This window comes from Triturus cristatus, chromosome 3_2, assembly GCF_964204655.1.
Source record: "Triturus cristatus chromosome 3_2, aTriCri1.1, whole genome shotgun sequence".
NCBI classification, from domain to species: domain Eukaryota; kingdom Metazoa; phylum Chordata; class Amphibia; order Caudata; family Salamandridae; genus Triturus; species Triturus cristatus.
This window is the reverse complement of record NC_140584.1, coordinates 892,601,501-892,616,231: the sequence shown is the minus strand read 5'-3', so window position 1 is coordinate 892,616,231 and position 14,731 is coordinate 892,601,501. Positions and strand designations below refer to the sequence as shown.

Below are 14,731 nucleotides of genomic sequence, written 5' to 3'. Positions count from 1 at the left end.
AAACTATCACTACACTCATATATATATATATATATATATATATATATATATATATATATATATATTACCTACTGGCGGTCGCCAGTAGGTAGTTATAGTTAGGACCCCTTTTCCATAGGAAATCCGCAACATTCTATTTTGAATAACTTTGGCGCCGGTCGATGAATCCTCGCGAATTTCTCAAAATAGGTGGGGCGCTACGCTCCGCTCCTACCCTGAAAGTCTCGGGGGGATTCGTCAAGCGGGGGCTGAGATAAAAGGGGGGTCCCAAAACGCGTTTTTCCCATGCATTTTTCCATAGGACCTTTAGAACGAGCTACAGCCCGAACGGCTGAACAGAATTACTAGAAATTTGGCAGAGAGGTAGTCCCTAGGTCAAGGAAGTGCCTTTTGTAGGTTTGGTGTAAATCTGTTCAGTAGATTCTGAGAAAATAGCCTTTAAATCAATATATATATCTGAGCCCGCTTACGGTACGCTTACCGTACGCTTACCGTAAGCGTACGGTGGCGTGCGCGAGCGCGATTCTGATTGGCTTTTAGATCTTAGTAAACATTCGAATCGGCCGAAACCAGGAAGCGGCGTCCGCCATTTTGTCTCTCGCACTGAGTGTTATTTATCAAACATGATTGCCAAAAACATGTTACGGGGCTGTTTTGACAACTCCCTCCCACATAGTCATGTTGAGGGAGTCCACAAACATCCCCCAAGAGCAAAAACGGTTTTATTTTTTTTTCGGCAATTTCGCGGAGTACGCTTACCGTACGCTTACCGTAAGCGTACGGTAAAAAAATTAAAATTAAAAAAAACACTATCCACACTTACCCCACCCCCTGTGCTTTTGGTGGCCGCAGGCCACCAAATGTGCAGGGCTTATTAAGAGAGAAAAAAAACGTAATTTTGGCAACATGAAATTATAAAATCGAAATAAAAAAAACACTATCCACATTGACCCCACCCCCTGTGCTTTTGGTGGCCGAAGGCCACCAAATGTACAGGGCTTATTAAAGTTGATAAAAACCGTGCACGGAACGAACTGCGTTAAGTGGGCGCGCACGCCTCGAATGGCGTAAAGTAACTTAGCATTTAAAAAACCGTACAAATTCACTGAAAAAACCATAGGTTTCACACACGTTATAGTTAGGAATTAGCATTTAAAAAACCTTGCAAATTCACTGAAAAAACCATAGGTTTCACACATGTTATAGTTAGCGGAAATTTTACTGATAAAAAACCTGTGAAATTGCCCCGTTATAGTTAGTGCTGGCAACTATAACTCACGCGACCGCAATCTTCTGCTGATGACATATGTGTCTTTATGAAAAAAAAATATTTGTAATATATGTATAGCTAAAAATGTATGGAAGAAGACATGGGCAAATAAGTGTCTAAATACAGTATTAGCATCAGCAGAGGATTGCGGTCGCGTGAGTTATAGTTGCCAGCACTAACTATAACGGGGCAATTTCACAGGTTTTTTATCAGTAAAATTTCCGCTAACTATAACATGTGTGAAACCTATGGTTTTTTCAGTGAATTATATATATATATATATATATATATAGATAGATAGTTTAGAATGCACCCACTAAAAATAAAAAACAAACATTAAAAAAATGACAGGGGTGGGTGCCCAATTATAAGTAAACTATACTTAAGTGGCGCAGCCACTTGTTGTATAGTCGCTACAACCTCTTGGGAGCACCCCATAAGGCTCTGTATGAACTTTATTTTTATATACTCTAGTTGTCCTGGTGCCCCAAGTAGGGACAGGAGAACCACCAACAAATTACAAAAGTGTACTTTAGAATATGGCTATTGATAAATTATTGTGACAGTTACATATGGACATGCTGCAGGAGGAAGATTAATTACTGCCCAGTCAGATGTGATAGTTGTAGCAACATTGCTATTCGATAACGGTTCATTCCCAATTGGAACTGATGTGCCGGAACCCTGTGTGGGGTTAACATCGTGCAAAGAAATTCCCATGGCTTTAACAGAGAAATGTGCTGGAGAGGACAAGTAAGACAATGTTTCCTGAAGTAACAGATGACATGCACAAAGGGGCATTTGTTTCACCAATGGAGGCATGTTTGTTACTTATTCACCAATCCAGCCTCTCAACATAACCATTGACTCACCCATGCAACTACTAACACACCCACTCACACACCTCCACAGTCACTTACAGACCCACGCACTCACTTGCCTATGCAGCCACTCACACGGACACTTACCTACCCATACAGCTACTCACACACCCACTCACTCGCCCTTACACCAATTTTGCACCCACTCACTCACCCATAAGTCACTCACACACACCAGCCTCACCTATACAGCCTCTAACATACCCACTCGCTCACCCATACACAACTGACTCACCCACTCACTCACCCATGCAGCCACTCACAAAGCCACTCACTCACCCATGCAACCACTCACACACCCATAGAGCCACTCAGACACCTACTCACACATGGATACACACAGTCACTCACACAATATGTATTACAAATAGTATCACTCATTAGTAGTACACAAACTATATTCATTTAACTTTTGAAGTGTCTTAGTATATATATTTAACGCTCAGCAACTTTTAGAAAACACTCACAATTGCTGGATGATGTCATCAGTGATGTCATTGTAGATGTTATGAGTGATGTAATCGGTGATGTTACTGACCATGTCATGAGTGATGTAATATTTAAGGTCATAAGCAGTGCATTGCGGGGCCTAACTTATAGTTAGCTCAGGTAAGTATAACCGGTGAATTTCTATGGTTTTGCACAAGTGAAATCTGAGCCTAACTATAACGTCGCTGTAACCTTTGTTTTTTTCAGTGAATTTCTAAGTTTTTTTAACTTGATTTCCTAACTATAATGTCCCTTTAACCTTTGGTTTTTCGGTGAATATATATGCATGACAGCCGGAACGCGTGGATGCCATTGCTCCAAAATAAAAGTTGAGCAAGAAAAAAAAAACCTGGAGTGCTGGTTTATTTTCCTTTCAAGTTGAGAATTGCTGTGTGATATATATATATTTTGCATATTTTTCACGTCAGTCAGCGACGTGATTCTGAGGCCCCCACTTTACAAGTTGGCCACGGACATTGCTGGTGGCTGCGTTTGCAGAATTGTTTGGGATCCGAGGTATCGGAAGGTCCGCGGCCCGCCTATTCAGGACACCAGACGGTGGCGATACATAGGGCGGGTTGCATTGCCTCTCCTGCCTCTGCCGTATTTGTTGCCTGAAGTGTGGGGCTGAAGCGGTGTTTGGGGACCCGAGGAGACACCAGGAACATTATTCAAGCAGGAAATTGGCAAGTTTCTTTCACCATTGTTTGTCCTGCACCCCACAACTCCATTTGGACAGCATATCCCCCCAGCAGCACCTACCTCGATCACGGATGCATCCTGGGACCTGTAGTTCTCATGAGTTGCAGATCGGTGAGCAAGAACTAGATAAGGGGGGCGGAGCAGATCTCCACCAATGGGAAAGCTGCTGGATATTCATAATCAAGTTGTCTCAAAGCGCCTGACATATAGGCATCTGAAGAAGGCCGGACAAGGCTGAAATGCATTATGCCGCATATTTCCATTAAAGGTGCTTCCGAACAGTCCCCCGTGAGGCCTCTGCTCTTTCTTTTGGAGGAGGTGTTTGGGATATATATCTAGCATTATGCAGAGCATTATTCAGTGCTCCCGAGAGGGAGTAGGGAATATACAACGAGTGGCCGTGCCACTTCAGTATAGTGTGCTTATAGTTGGGCACCCACCCCTATGCTGTCCCTGTCATTTTTTTAAATGTTTTTGTTTTTTCTTTTTAGTGGGTGCATTCTAAACTATCACGAGTTTAGAATGCACCCACTAAAAAGTAAAAACCAAAACATTTAAAAAAATGACAGGGACAGCATAGGGGTGGGTGCCCAACTATAAATACACTATACTGAAGTGGTGCGGCCACATGTTGTATATTCCCTACTCCCTCTCGGGAGCACCGCATAATGCTCTGCATGGACTCTATTTTTACATACTCTAGTTGTCTTGGTGCCCCATGGAAGGACAGGAGAACTACCAACAAATTACAAAAGTGTACTTTGGAATACGGCTATTGATAAATTGGTGTGGCGACTTGGAGTATACCAATAGGTCAAAATTCTACTGTAAAAACCAAAGGTTAAAGTTAGGTCACAACGTCAGTTACAACTAGGGGTGGGCGGAATTTGGATAGTCACGTTACGCAAAGTTCTGCGAAACGGTAAAAAATCTCCACGAGCTATGCAGAATCCCGCGAGCACGCGGGATTGCTTGTTCCGCCCGTTCGTGATGTGTTTTTCCTGTTCGGGGATGCTGTTTGCGTGCTTGGGGGGGAATATCTCGCGAGCTTGCCCATGCGGTCGCAAATTGGCGCGGCCATCTTGTTTTACTTGTCCCGCCCCTTTGCAATGTGTGTTAACTGTTTGCGACCGCGAATGTCCAATGGCACGTCCGAATGATGTGTTCGCGATTGCACACTCTCGCGGGATCGCGCGGGCAGCTACCAAAATCTTGTGGCGCATGCGAACGGATAGGAAAACTCGTCGGCGAACTCAGGGATCCCGGTAAGTCGCTACCGCGCGTGCGAACATGCATTTTGAAAGCGCGAACAAGGAAAAAATTCCTCTACGCCACGGATCGCGGAATTTTGGGCAATTCTGTGTTCTCAGAGGAATGCGGAATTGCCAAAATTCCGCAAATCCCACGAGCGGAGCGGAATTTACCGCCCAGGCCTAGTTACAAGCTAATGTTTTAAACCAAAAAAAAAACACTGAAATTCACCAGTTAAAGTTGACTTACATAACTATAACTTCCGCCCTCGCCATGCACTGCTTATGACGTCATGCAGTTTGATAACATCACTGATAAGATATTAAAGTACATCATTGATGACAACACTGTGCATGGCAAGGGAGCAACTTATATTTACTTCAGTTAAGTATAACAGGTGAATTTCAGTTAATTTTTTAGTTTAAAACATTATGTTTTAACTGACATTTTGGCCTGACTTTAACCCTTTGTATTTTCAGTGAATTTTTGAGGTTTTTTTAATGTAACGTAAGATATTATTACTAGATTGCCAGACCTAACTATATATATATATATATATATATATACACACACACACATATATATATATATATATATAAACACACATATATTATCTACTGGCGGTCGCCAGTAGATAGTTATAGTTACAACCTAGTTTCCATAGGAAATCTCAAAATTCTATTTTGAATAACTTTGGCGCCGGTTGACGAATCCTCGCGAAATTTTCTAAACTAATGGGGCGCTCCGTTCAGCTCCTACCCTGAAAGTCTCGGGGTGATTCGTCAAGTGGGGGCCGAGAAAAAAGGGGGGTCCCAAAACGCGTTTTCCCCATGCATTTTTCCATAGGACCTTTAGACGCAGCTACAGCCCGAACGGCTGAACAGAATTACGTGGAATTTGGCAGAGAGGTAGCCATAAGGTCAAGGAAGTGCTTTTTGCAGGTCTGGTGTAAATCTGTTTAGTATTTCCTGAGAAAATAGCATTTAAAAGCATATCAATATCTATACGCGCGCACCGTGCGCGCACGGTGCGCGCACCCTGCCGTGCGCGAGCGCAATTCTGATTGGTTGTTAGATGTCGGTAAACATTTGAATCGGTCGAAACCAGGAAGTGTCGGCCGCCACTTTGTCTCGCGCAGTCTGAGGGGGTGAAAAACAAAGGTGGAGAACGTGAAAAGGGGGCAGAGTGGACAGTTCCTGACCTCCTAGCCTTGGTCAGGGGGTCACAGAAGGAACCCCAAGGGAGAAAAAAACAATTTTTTTTTTTTAAAATCGTGAGGTGCGCGCACCCTGCGCGCACTGCGAGCACCGTTCACGCACCGAGTGCCCACAGAGCGTGCACGGTGTAAAACCAGAAAAAAAAAATAGAAATAATAAAAACATGACTTAGCATTTAAAAAACCGTACAAATTCACTGAAAAAACCATAGGTTTCACACACGTTATAGTTACGAATTAGCATTTAAAAAACCTTGCAAATTCACTTAAAAAACCATAGGTTTCACACATGTTATAGTTAGCTGGACATTTCATTCGTAAAAAACCAATGAAATTCCCCCGTTATAGTTACTGCAGGCAACTATAACTCACGCGACCGCAATCCTCTGCTGATGATGTCAGATATTACATCACTGATGACATATGTGTCTTTCTGAAAAATAAATATTTGTAATATATGTATAGCTAAAGATTAATGGAAGAAGACATGGGTAAATAAGTGTCTAAATACAGTGATGTAATATCTGACGTCATCAGCAGAGGATTGCGGTCGCGTGAGTTATAGTTGCCTGCAGTAACTATAACGGGGGAATTTCATTGGTTTTTTTACGAATGAAATGTCCAGCTAACTATAACATGTGTGAAACCTATGGTTTTTTAAGTGAATATATATAAACATATATATACACACATACATATATACGTCATGTCGGACTGGCTCGAAGATATTCAAATAAACTAACTTGATTGGCACTGATCCTTGGGTCCGTTCTTCGTCTTTTCGATAAAGGCAGCAATTCAGACGATCTTTACCTTCATCTAAATTACCGAGGAGCTTCAGCGGTACGAACGGAACCCCTCCCCTTTGTTTTGGGCACAGCGGCAGGAAGCAGTTGATTCCGGTTTCCGGAACCTTTTTGGATACTCTCGAGAGGAGGAAGCCGCCGTAGCCCCTGAGAACTGTATCAATTACCTACTTCTGCCACGGAAGCTGGGACGTTCATGGTCGGCCGACCGGAGAAGTGTTCCTGGCATTTGGCAAAGGTAGGAGACTACAGACATCCCAGTGGGGAGAGTGCACGGCGTGTGATTGGGACATTGCGCCGCGAATCCACGACCGCAATCACAAGTGTATTGTTAATTATTCCAATTTAGCCAACATGTCCGCCGACGCGTTGCGACACCGAGAGGAGGCATCAAGCTCTATGTTCCTGGACACCCCGGCTGGGGAGTCAATATGGAGTGAAAGCCCTATGAGCCAACCAAGATGTGCTACCGTTAAAGAGCATTACAAAAAATTGGAGAAACTCATGCGAGCAGAGCAGTCCAGGTGGTGGGAACACAGGTCTTTATCCCGCTACTTGGACGTAGGAAGAGTTCCTGAAGGTCTGAGAATCACCCTGGCGCCGAGCTATGAGAATCCAGACTAGGCCTGGGCAGCAAATTCCGTTCCGCTCGCGGAATTTGCGGAATTTGCGGAATTTCGCGTTCCGCGGAGAACGCAAAATTGCTCAAAAGTCTGCTTTCCGCGACTTCGCGAAATTTCTGCTTGTTCGCGTTCTCAAAATGCGTGTTCGCGAGATATTTCTCCTCGAGCACGCTAACAGCAATTGCGAACAGGAAAAAAGCATCGCGAACAAGCAATTCCGCGTGTTCGCGGAATTTCTGCGTGTTCGCGGAGATTTTTTACCGTTTCGCGGAGATTTGCGTAACGCAATTACGCAAATTCCGCCCACCCCTAATCCAGACCCGGCAATGCTTGCCGAATGGGCAGAAACGAATCTGGCATCTTCGAGCAAACTGATGACGATTTTAATCAAATATGCGGAAAGTGACCGAGCGAAGTTACAAATACAAATTGACGCTCTGGAAGTTGAGATTGACAGAATGGAAAAGAATGAACAAACAAAGAAATTGAGGGACGATATGCTGGCCCGCCTGAGCAAAGATGAAGACGCAATTAAACGGAGAAAAGCTTTTAAATTTGAAAGGGACCGCGCTGACTACCAGAACGGCCAAATATTCACATATGCACGCAAATATGATGCGGTCAAAGCGAGGGGTAAGAGGCCCACACAGAGAAATATAGGTGAAGCAACAGCACTATCTACTTCGGCCTCAGAACTCAGTTCGGCTGCGGAAAGTGATCTCGAAGGGGATGCCACTAGAACACAACAATTGGGGTTTATCAAACTATCCCTCGCCCAGGAGGTCGACTGCTTATGTCAAGACAGACGAGAGACCCTAAGACCTCGTGGACCTTTAGCAGCAAAGAACAAAGACACAATTACAAACGAAATCAGAGAAGAAAATGTGCCAAAAGAAAACAAAAACAAAAATGTGGGCAGAAAAGCGTCAAGGGGGAGATGGAATCGCTTTCAAAACAAAAATTGAACAGCAGTAATTACCCAAATGCAGTAATTAATCTAACTAATGTACAGATATCTTCAGCTGAAGAGAAAATTGAGCTTGGGATTATCATTCTGTCCACCATGTGACTTCAACTATGTGGATACCAGATTAGACACCTATTGCTTTGTGAGAAAGCTTAAGTTACACAAATTCCACATACTCCAACCCAAAAAGGCCACAATCCCTTCTACCTCTAACCCGAACAGTCCTCCTTTACTCACAGCGGGGATGCAGCTTTATTTTAAGATGCTTGGTCTCTAGTTGCAGAGCAAGTGGAAGGAATCACAACAAGGGAGCCAGTACTAATTGACAATAGAGGAACTTGTGAAACCCCATTCAAACCTAAATCTACCTTTCAGTCCATTTTTTTGCACGATAATTTGGATGTATACCACGAGTTGGTGACCCAAGATCTGAAAAAGCTGTATACATCTTCTAATAGGACTTTTCGCAGTAGAAACAAACACAACCTTAACTACCAGAATCTCATTAAAAAACTGGGATCTGATACCAATGTAATTGTGAGACAGGCAGACAAGAGCGGAAATGTAGTCCTATGGCCACGCCAGTTATACATGGATGAAGCGAAATTACAACTTGATGATATAGCATGTTATCGGAAGAGCAATATTAATGTGGTTAAAGCGGCATGGCAAGAACATTACTTAAAACTCCTGGCTTGGAAGAGTGGAGGATTATTGACAGAGGCAGAATATCGGTTCTTAAAGAAGGAATACCTAGTTATCCCTACATTTGATCTGATTCCCAAAGTGCACAAGAGCACCACAATTCCACCAGGTAGACCGATAATCTCAGCCATTAACAGCATAATGGAAAATTCCTCCAAGTACATAGACTTTTTCTTACAGGAATGGGTTTGTAACTTAGCCTCATATGTACAAGACACTTCAGACTTTCTCCGCAAAATTGACGATTTATCGTGGGGTGATGATATGTTTTTGATGACTTTAGATGTGACCTCCTTATACACTTCGATAAGACACTGCGATGGTCTCAAAGCAATAGAACATTTTTTAAATTTGAGACCTATGAACTGCGCAGCACATAACAAAATGCTCATGTCGATGGTATCTGCGTGTTTGGAGAAGAACTTTTTCCTGTTTGATAATCAGATTTATCATCAGATTAGAGGTGTTGCGATGGGGGCCTGCTTCTCCCCCAGCTACGCATGTTTACACATGGGGTTGTGGGAGGAGCAGGTCCTTAAGGGTGACCACCTGGCTATCATTAAGGAACACGCTGTGTTATATTTGAGGTACATTGATGATTTGTTCTTTGTTTGGAGGGGCACAGAGCAGGGTGCAAAGGATTTTGTAGACTTACTCAATGTTAATTGTTTCAATCTCGAGTTTACATCTTCAATCAGCAAACAAGCGATATGTTTCTTAGATGTTGAGATTTTTGTAGACAACAATACATTAGCCACTAGACTTTACAGGAAGTTGACTGCAGGCAACACTATCTTGCATGCCTCAAGTCACCATCCTCAACACCTCATTCGGAGCATCCCCTATGGGGAGATGCTCCGCATCAGGCGCATTTGCAGTTCTGATTCAGAATGTGACATTGCCCAGGAGGCAAGTAAACAGAGATTCCTTGCTAGGGGTTACTCTCTCAAGTCAGTTGAATATGCCATTCAAAAAACAAGACTTTTATCTAGATCTAAAGCAATGTCACCAAAGGTTAGATCAGACAAGGTATTGGAAAAGACCTCTAGCTTCCAATCGAGAGTAATCCTTACTTTTAGCAGGCAACATCAAGAACTAAGGAAGATTTTTAGCCGCAATTGGAATTTGATCCAGGGCGACCCGGTTATTGGGGGTACCATCAATTGTAAACCAGCCATAACATTCAGAAAAGCATTTTCAATGAGTGATGGTCTAGTAAAAAATAGCCCTGAGTCTGTTCCCGCAGTTACTTGGATGTCTCAAATGAAAGGCTTCAGGAAATGCTCTAGCTGCAAAGCATGCAAATTTGGTTGCAGCAAAACTCATTTTTCAAGTCCATTTAAATCGCCACCTATTGAGATTAACAAAAGACTTACGTGCAAAACCGAATTTGCAATTTATGTGCTAGAATGTCCCTGCGGGCTTAAATACGTGGGCAGCACTAAGCTGCCGGCTCACAAGAGAATATTGCAGCACATCAGAGCCATCTCCAACAAGGATCAGGCCTACCCCGTAGCAAGGCATTTCGAACAAAAACACAATGGCAATCCCAGTTTCCTACAATATTATGTCATCGACTCAGTATTACCGATGAAACGGGGTTGCAATCGGGAGGCTAAACTTCGGTTATTAGAAACTAGATATATTTTAGAACTAGACACGAAGAATCCGATAGGTCTGAACTCAAGTGAGGATTTTTTTTACTTGTTTATAGCTCTTTTTACCTTAAGCCATTCTTTGGAGGGGATACAATGTGGGCTCATGTTGTCATCCCGTAAAGAATTTGGAGACTTTTTTATAGGAGTTCTTTCCATCTTTTCCTATAGTCATTAGAAGAAGCAAGCATGGATTTTTCTGCAGCTTGCTTTTGGGTTAAATATTGAGAAGAGATACAGTATAAATTTGAGGGGGCATAACAACGTATTCAATGGAACCCATAAATCAATAGATTATGAATAGAGGAATATCAATAAATATTTAAAGAAAAGCAAAACAAAAAATGGAAAATAATAATAAGAACTCCAATCTAGATTGTAACAACTTATGTATAGTTTTCAGAAGAATTTTTTAGATATATTCTTGGTGTGGGATTTGCAATGAGACAGGGTAGACATTCCTTGCCTTGTTTGTCATTGGGTGGTTTTTTAATATACACAATCAAAATCTGTTTTATTAACACCCAATGAGTTTTAGCGGGAAATTTTGGGATTACATTGTAAAGTGATTTTATGACCATTTTGGGATGTGTATTGGCCCACTTGGGCATTCATCATTGAACAGAAGGACAGCATGCACTTTAACTCCTGTTATCACATGGGGGTCAATTTGTTCCGAAATCATCACATTGCACAATGAATTATTTTATCTATTATCCATAGATAGATGTATTTGGTTCAATTTTTACAGCTGTGGTATTTTATGGATATTGCTGTATTTATGTGGTGTTTTTACAAATTTCAAATATTTATTTTTGATAAGAATATTTATTTATTTATATTTATATATTTATTTGTCTATAGATATTTGTAAGAGCCATGCTATATCTACATTGTGCAAAGTACCTCATTTATTTGTACCGTAATGATGAGAGAAAATTGTATGGATGATTTCAAGTAACTCTTCACTGTCCATGACAACATCACACTAAGGTCATATCCGGATGTATTTCCCTTTAAATGCTGCTATTTCCCTTTGCAACGCGTCATGTGATCAAGGCCCGAGTGGGGGCTGAAACGCGTCATGTCGGACTGGCTCGAAGATATTCAAATAAACTAACTTGATTGGCACTGATCCTTGGGTCCGTTCTTCATCTTTTCGATAAAGGCAGCAATTCAGACGATTTTACCTTCACATATATATGTATATGTATGTATATATACATATATATATATATGATATATATTAGATGATAGTCGTATACTTGCATTTATGCAGAAATATCAGCATTACCGGATCCTTGTCTATAGGTTGTAGATTGAAATGACAGCAACTTTGCACATAAGTATTATCAATAATATTACTGAATGGTTTTTAATATTCTAAATATATTTATATATTTTATATTTCTATCTTGTTACAGATGAAATTCATATGAGTGGTTGCAATGTGCCGTCCATACAACTATATATTATGAGATTTATCTCAGGATCTGGTGTTCCCGATTTTGAGAAGAAATTCAATATGAATTCTTAAGGACATTTTATGCATATTATGTCTGACATGCACTAATTTCGTTTTCACCCTAACCAAATAGGATGTTAATTCAACACAGCAACAATGTTGAATTAAGGGGCACTTTTTGAAATGAAGGCAATGACATCACAGTAAAAAGACTGAGACATCCTTTTAGATATTTACCTTACATTCGAATGTGTGCAGTATTGTGTTCATGTTTATTCACGTTGTGTGGTCACATGGGTGTAGCATCACAATTTAAAAATGGCAATTTTACCTCTATTCGTTGATGTGAACAAGGGCGAGTGACACCCGAAACGCGTCTTCAAAGGATTCTACAGCTGAAATAAACTTATTGCTGCTTTAAATCCGTGGTTTGTGATTCCTTGGTGACTGGGTCGGCGAAAAGGAAAGCTGCAAGTTTACTAAGGATCAGGTGTGTTTCTATATATATATATATATATTTTATTTTTTTCTATGTAGACACAAACGTTCAACAGGCTACACCTAGGGCACATTTTGACACAAACTAAGTGGTGTCAACATACTCATTTTGTGTTTCACGGCGCTCAGTAGTGTGACCAGGCGTTTTCACCTGAATCATGGGCCCATTCATTTAAAGTTCAGTGGCTGTATACTTAGCTATTTATATCTTTGCACTGACAGGTACCAGTTTCTATCATGACCTTTACATTATTTAGAAATGTTGCATTTGTGATATCCATGTGTGAACGTTTTACGTAACTCAGACGCTTCGCCAATATCGCTCCACCTCTCCGATTAGTTCTACACTAGGGGGATCCCTAGTGAGTAAATTGTACCTATGTTATTCAGGATGACGCGTACATGTAAATTTATTCTGTTTTTAGGGCATAGTTTCTACAATGCATTATTACATCCGCTGCTTTTTCACATAGTTTTTAGCCCTCACTTTTGTACCTTTGCACTATATTTAAATACTGCACATTTGCACATCCTTTTGCACTGATTTCTGCACATTGACATTGCACTTTAGACTTGACTTTTTTACTGATGTTGCACTCTGATGCTTCATTGTTAATAGAAGATATTTTATACTATATTTACATTCCTGTATTTGTACATGTTATTAGAGTTGTACTTAGATACTACAACATGGGATTGATGAAGTTTAACTACTCTCTATGTTTTTACAGAATACTACAAAAGGATATTTTTGGATTTTAAACTCCTGCAACATATCGCCATATTTTTAAACACAGTATATTTCTGCATTTGCGCATTTTATGTCATATATTGATGTTTTTATGGCTTAGCTTGAATGTATTATAACAGAATGCCAGGTATAACGAATTTTCGTTACTATTATCAGTGGGAATGTTTGAATTTAGATTTCAATCCTTTTAACAACGTTTGTATTCTGTCATGAATTCTTTTTCACTTTTACTCCTGTGTTATGTATATAACAAGTATTTCTTCCATGTCCATGCCTATAGCAGACCAATAGTCACATGGTACGTGGGTAGCCAATATAATCTTCACTTTTTCGTAATGCGATCATGTGACCAAGGCCACTGCATTGGCCGAAACGTGTTATGATCGACTGCACCGTGATTTGAAAAAATAAACGCCATATCGGTAACTGGATATATATATATACACACACACACGTATATACATATATACAAATATATATATATATATATATTTTTTTTTTTCTCTGTAAACATAAACGGTATTTAACAGGCTACACTTAGGGCACATTTTGACACAAGCTAAGTGGTGTCAACATACTTGTTCATTTAAAGTTCTGTGGCTGTATACTTAGCTCACTCTGGGCCTACATGGATTGAGTGTAGGGCCGGAAAATGCATGATACTTGAATGTGAGTGCTGGGTCTTGTGTTCCTGTGTATGATATATGACATGGAGGCAAGGGTGTTCCATTTTGCAAACACAGGGCCTGAAGAGTTTAGGAAAGGTGTGGACTGCAACCCTCAGTCAGGAAATGTGTTCCTCTGACATTCCTGAGGGATGGGTTGGTAAAATTAACTGTAATAAAGGTAGCAGAGCATCCTCGTGCACATAAAAGGCTTATTTCAATTCCAGAATGTGTTGCTAGTCAGTGGGACATGGGCACATTGTCGGAGAAATGTTGACTGACAAGGTTGACACTGTGAACCAGGGAAACTTGATAGAGAGGAAGGCTTAGGCCTTTCCTTTGAACCTTCATAAGGGATATTCCAGTGTAGGCTGACACCCAGGTGTGATTCATGCCTACTCCTGTGACCTGTGGTGTCGGTCAATTAGAACCAGAGTTTCTCATGTTGTGGCAAACGTTTTCTTTGACAAAGAGCAGAACAGAGGAGAGAGAGCTTCTAGGGACATATTTAAAATAAAATGGAGAAGTGTGGCATTAGGCAAACATTGCTAACGCCACGCTTCTCCATTCTGAAAACGCAGGGATGCGCCGTATTCACAAGAACGAGGCGCACCCCTGCATTTCAACTAGCGCTGGTGCTTAGTTCAGCTGCCTAGCGCCAACGCAGGCACCCTTGCACCAAAGTGCAAGGGTGTCGGAGTTGGGAGTGGGGTAAAAGTATTGTTTATGTGCAGGAAGGTCTCCCTTCCTTCACATAAACAATCATTCATGGCGTTTTGAAACTTCT

The 14,731-nt window shown here is 41.2% G+C and overlaps 1 protein-coding gene across 1 annotated transcript in view; it reads right to left on the bottom strand.

The window, feature by feature from the left end:
- ITGAE (integrin subunit alpha E) overlaps nucleotides 1–14,731 on the bottom strand; it is an 847,690-nt gene that overhangs the window by 75,923 nt on the left and 757,036 nt on the right. The window lies entirely within an intron of this gene.